This window comes from Orcinus orca, chromosome 11, assembly GCF_937001465.1.
Source record: "Orcinus orca chromosome 11, mOrcOrc1.1, whole genome shotgun sequence".
In the NCBI taxonomy this organism is placed as follows: Eukaryota; Metazoa; Chordata; class Mammalia; order Artiodactyla; family Delphinidae; genus Orcinus; species Orcinus orca.
The window spans coordinates 75,364,965-75,370,964 of record NC_064569.1 but is presented as its reverse complement, the minus strand read 5'-3'; positions in this window follow the sequence as shown (position 1 = coordinate 75,370,964).

Below are 6,000 nucleotides of genomic sequence, written 5' to 3'. Positions count from 1 at the left end.
GTGAAAGGAGAACTTTTTATATTTAAAAATCTCGAATGGTAACCAAGATGGAGGAGTAGAAGGACGTGTTCTCACTCCCTCTTGTGAGAACACCAGAATCACAACTAGCGGCTGGACAGTCATCGACAGGAAGACACTGGAACTCACCAAAAAAGATACCCCACATCCAAAGACAAAGGAGAAGCCACAAGGAGACGGTAGGAGGGGCGCAATCACAGTAACATCAAATCCCATAACTGCTGGGTGGGTGACTCACAGACTGGAGAACACTTATACCACAGAAGTCCACCCACTGGAGTGAGGGTTCTGAGCCCCATGTCAGGCTTCCCAACCTGGGGGTCCGGCAACGGGAGGAGGAATTCCTAGAGAATCAGACTTTGAAGCCTAGTGGGATTGGATTGCAGGACTTTGGAAGGACTGGGGGAAACAGAGACTCCACGCTTGGAGGGCACACACAAAGTAGTGTGTGCATTGGGACCCAGGGGAGGGAGCAGTGACCCCAGGGGGAACTGATCCAGACCTACCTGCTAGTGTTGGAGGGTCTCCTGCAGAGGCAGGGGGTGGCTGTAACTCACCGTGGGGACAAGGACACTGGCAGCAGAAGTTCTGAGAAGTACTCCTTGGCATGAGCCCTCCCAGCGTCTGCCATTAGCCCCACCAAAGAGCCCAGGTAGGCTCCAGTGTTGGGTTGCCTCAGGCCAAACAACCAACAGGGAGGGTACCCAGCCCCACCCATCATCAGTCAAACAGATTAAAGTTTTACTGAGCTCTGCCCACCAGAGCAACAGTCAGCTCCATCCACCACCAGTCCCTCCCATCAGGAAACTTGCACAAGCCTCATAGATAGCCTCACCCACCAGAGGGCAGCCAGCAGAAGCAAGAAGAACTACAGTCCTACAGCCTGTGGAACAAAAACTACATTCACAGAAAGACAAGATGAAAAGGCAGAGGGCTATGTACCAGATGAAGGAACAAGATAAAACCCCAGAAAAACAACTAAATGAAGTAGAGATAGGCAACCTTCTAGAAAAAGAATTCAGAATAATGATAGTGAAGATGATCCAGGACCTCGGAAAAAGAATGGAGGCAAAGATTGAGAAGATGCAAGAAATGTTTAACAAAGACTTAGAAGAATTAAAGAACAAACAAACAGAGATGAACAATACAATAACTGAAATGAAACCTACACTATAAGGAATCAATAGCAGAATAACTGAGGCAGAAGAATGGATAAGTGATGTGGAAGACAGAATGGTGGAATTCACTGCCACATAACAGAATAAAGAAAAAAGAATGAAAAGAAATGAAGACAGCCTAAGAGACCTCTGGGACAACATTAAATGCAACAACATTTGCATTATAGGGGTCTCAGAAGGAGAAGAGAGAGAGAAAGGACCCGAGAAAATATTTGAAGAGATTATAATTGAAAACTTCCTTAACATGGGAAAGGAAATAGCCACCCAAGTCCAGGAAGCGCAGAGAGTCCCACACAGGATAAACCCAAGGAGAAACACACCGAGACACATAGTAATCAAACTACCTAGGGAGACACATAGTAATCAATCAAAGTTAAAGAAAAAGAAAAATTATTGAAAGCAGCAAGGGAAAAATGACAAATAACATACAAGGGAACTCCCATAAGGTTAACAGCTGATTTCTTAGCAGAAACTCTACAAGCTAGAAGGGAGTGGCATGATATACTTTAAGCGATGAAAGGGAAGAACCTACAACCAAGATTACTCTACCCGGCCAGGATCTTATTCAGATATGATGGAGAAATCAAAAGCTTTACAGACAAGTGAAAGCTAAGAGAATTCAGCACCACTGAACCATCTCTACAACAAATACTAAAGGAACTTCTCTAAATGGGAAACACAAGAGAAGAAAAGGACCTACAAAAACAAACCCAAAACAATTAAGAAAATGGTCATAGGAACATATGAATCGATAATTACCTTAAACGTGAATGGATTAAATGCTCCAACCAAAACACAGGCTCGCTGAATGGATACAGAAACAAGACCCATCTATATGCTGTCTACAAGAGACCCACTTCAGACCTAGGGACACATACAGACTGAAAGTGAGGGGATGGAAAAAGATATTCCATGAAAATGGAAATCAGAAGAAAGCTGGAGTAGCAATACTCACATCAGATAAAACAGACTTTAAAATAAAGAACATTACAAGAGACAAGGAAGGCCACTACATAATGATCAAGGGATCAATCAAAGAAGATATAGGGCTTCCCTGGTGGCGCAGTGGTTGAGAGTCCGCCTGCCGATGCAGGGGACACTGGTTCATGCCCCGGTCCGGGAGGATCCCACATGCCGCAGAGCAGCTGGGCCCGTGAGCCATGGCTGCTGAGCCTGCACATCTGGAGCTTGTGCTCTATAACACGAGAGGCCACAGCAGTGCGAGGCCCATGTACCGCAAAAAAAAAAAATAAGATTTAACAATTATAAATATATATGCATCCATTATAGGAGCACCTCAATACATAAGGCAACTGCTAACAGCTATAAAAGAGGAAATCGACAGTTACACAATAATAGTAGGGGACTTTAACACCTTACTTACACCAATGGACAGATCATCCTAAATGAAAATAAATAAGGAAACAGAAGCTTTAAATGACACAATAGACCAGATAGATTTAATTGATATTTATAGGACATTCCATCCAAAAACAGCGGATTACACTTTCTTCGCAAGTGTGCACGGAACGTTCTCCAGGATAGATCACATCTTGGGTCACAAATGAAGCCTCAGTAAATTTAAGAAAATTGAAATCATATCAGGCATCTTTTCTGACCACAATGCTATGAGATTAGAAATGAATTACAGGGAAAGAATCGTAAAAAATACAAACACATGGAGGCTAAACAGTACGTTACTAAATAACCAAGAGATCACTGAAGAAATCAAAGAAGAAATCAAAAAATACCTAGAGACAAATGGCAATGAAAACACGACGATCCTAAACCTGTGGGATGCAGCAAAAGCAGTTCTAAGAGGCAAGTTTATAGCTCTACAAGCCTACCTCAAGAAACAAGAAAAATCTCAAACAATCTAACCTTACACGTAAAGGAGCTACAGAAAGAACAAACAAACCCCAAAATTAGCAGAAGGAAAGAAATCATAAAGATCAGAGCAGAAATAAATGAAATAGACACAAAGAAAACAATAGCAAAGATCAGTAAAACTAAAAGCTGGTTCTTTGAGAAGATAAAATGGATAAACCATTAACCACACTAATCAAGAAAAAGAGACAGAGGACTCAAATCAATAAAATTAGAAATGAAAAAGGCGAAGTTACAACAGACACCACAGAAGTACAAAGCATCCTAAGAAACTACTACAAGCAACTGTATGCCAATAAAATTGACAACCTGGAAGAAATGGACAAATTCTTAGAAAGGTGTAACCTTCCAAGACTGAACCAGGAAGAAGTAGAAAATATGAACAGACCAATCACAAGTAATGAAATTGAAACTGTGATTAAAAATCTTCCAACAAACAAAAGTCCAGGACCAGATGGCTTCACAGGTGAATTCTATCAAACATTTAGAGAAGAGCTAACACCCATCCTTCTCAAACTCTTTCAAAAAATTGTGGAGGAAGGAACACTCCCAAACTCACTCTATGAGGCCACCATCACTCTGATACCAAAACCAGGCAAAGATACTACAGAAAAAGAAAATTACAGAACAATATCACTGATGAATACAAATGCAAAAATCCTCAACAAAATACTAGCAAACAGAATCCAACAACACAGTAAAAGGTTCATACACCATGATCAAGTGGGATTTATTGCAGGGATGCAAGGATTCTTCAATATTTGCAAATCAATCAATGTGATACACCATATTAACAAATTGAAGAATAAAAAACATATGATCATCTCAATAGATGCAGAAAAAGCTTTTGACAAAATTCAACTCCTGTTTATGATAAAAACTCTCCAGAAAGTGGGCATAGAGGGAACCTACTTCAACATAATAAAGGCCATACATGACAAACCCACAGCAAACATCATTCTCAATGGTGAAAAACTGAAAACATTTCCTCTACGATCAGGAACAAGGCAAGGGTGTCCACTCTTACCACTATTATTCAACATAGTTTTGGAAGTCCTAGCCACGGCAATCAGAGAAGAAAAAGAAATAAAAAGAATACCAATTGGAAAAGAGGAAATAAAACTGTCACTGTTTGCAGATGACATGATACTATACATAGAGAATCCTAAAGATGCCACCAGAAAACTACTAGAGCTAATCAATGAATTTGGTAAAGTTGCAGGATACAAAATTAATGCACAGAAATTTCTTCCATTCCTATACACTAATGATGAAAAATCTATAAGAGAAATTAGGGAAACACTCCCATTTACCATTGCAACTAAAAGAATAAAATACCTAGGAATAAACCTACCTAGGGAGACAAAAGACCTGTATGCAGAAAACTATAAGACACTGTTGAAAGAAATTAAAGATGATACCAACAGATGGAGAGATATAGCATGTTCTTGGATTGGAAGAATCAACACTGTGAAAATGACTATACTACCCAAAGCAATCTACAGATTGAATGCTATCCCTATCAAATTACCAATGGCATTTTTAATGTAACTAGAACAAAAAAATCTTAAAATTTGTATGGAGACACAAAAGACCCCGAATAGCCAAAGCAGTGTTGAGGGAAAAAAACGGAGCTGGAGGAATCAGACTCCCTGACTTCAGCCTATATTGCAAAGGTACAGTAATCAAGACAATATGGTACTGGCACAAAAACAGAAACATAGATCAATGGAACAAGATAGAAAGCCCAGAGATAAACCCTCGCACCTATGGTCAACTAATCTATGACATAAGAGACAAGGATATACAATGGAGAAAAGACAGCCTCTTCAATAAGTGGTTCTGGGAAAACTGGAGAGCTACATGTAAAAGAATGAAATTAGAATGCTCCCTAACACCATACACAAAAATAAACTCAAAATGGATTCGAGACATAAATGTAAGACCGGACACCATAAAACTCTTAGAGGAAAACATAGGAAGAACACTCTTTGACATAAATCACAGCAAGATCTTTTTTGATCCACCTCCTAGAATAATGGAAATAAAAACAAAAATAAACAAATGGGACCTAATGAAACTTCAAAGCTTTTGCACAGCAAAGGAAACCATAAGCAAGACGAAAAGACAGCCCTCAGAATGGGAGAAAATATTTGCAAATGAATCAATGGACAAAAGATTAATCTCCAAAATATATAAACGGGTCATGCAGCTCAATATTAAGAAAACAACCAGTCCAAAAATGGGCAGAAGACCTAAATAGACATTTCTCCAAAGAAGACATACAGATGGCCAAGAAGCACATGAAAAGCTGCTCAACATCACTAATTATTAGAGAAATGCAAATCAAAACCACAATGAGGTATCACCTCACACCAATTAGAATGGGCATCATCAGAAAATCTACAAACAACAAATGCTGGAGAGGGTGTGGAGAAAAGGGATCCCTCTTGCACTGTTGGTGGGAATGGAAATTGATACAGCCTCTATGGAGAACAGTATGGAGGTTCCTTAAAGAACTAAAAATAGAATTACCATATGATCCAGACATGCCACTACTGGGCATATACCCAGAGACAACCATAATTCAAAAAGACACATGCACCCCAATGTTTATTGCACCACTGTTTACAATAGCCAGGACATGGAAGCAACCTAAATGCCCATTGACAGACGAATGGATAAAGCAGTTTTGGTACATATATACAATGGAATATTACTCAGCCATAAAAAGGAATGAATTTGGGTCATTTGTTGAGACGTGGATGAATCTAGGGACTGTCATACAGAATGACGTAAGTCAGAAAGAGAAACACAAATATTGTGTATTAACGCATATATGTGGAACCTAGTAAAATGGTACAGATGAACCGGTTTGCAGGGCAGAAATTGAGACACAGATGTAGAAAACAAACGT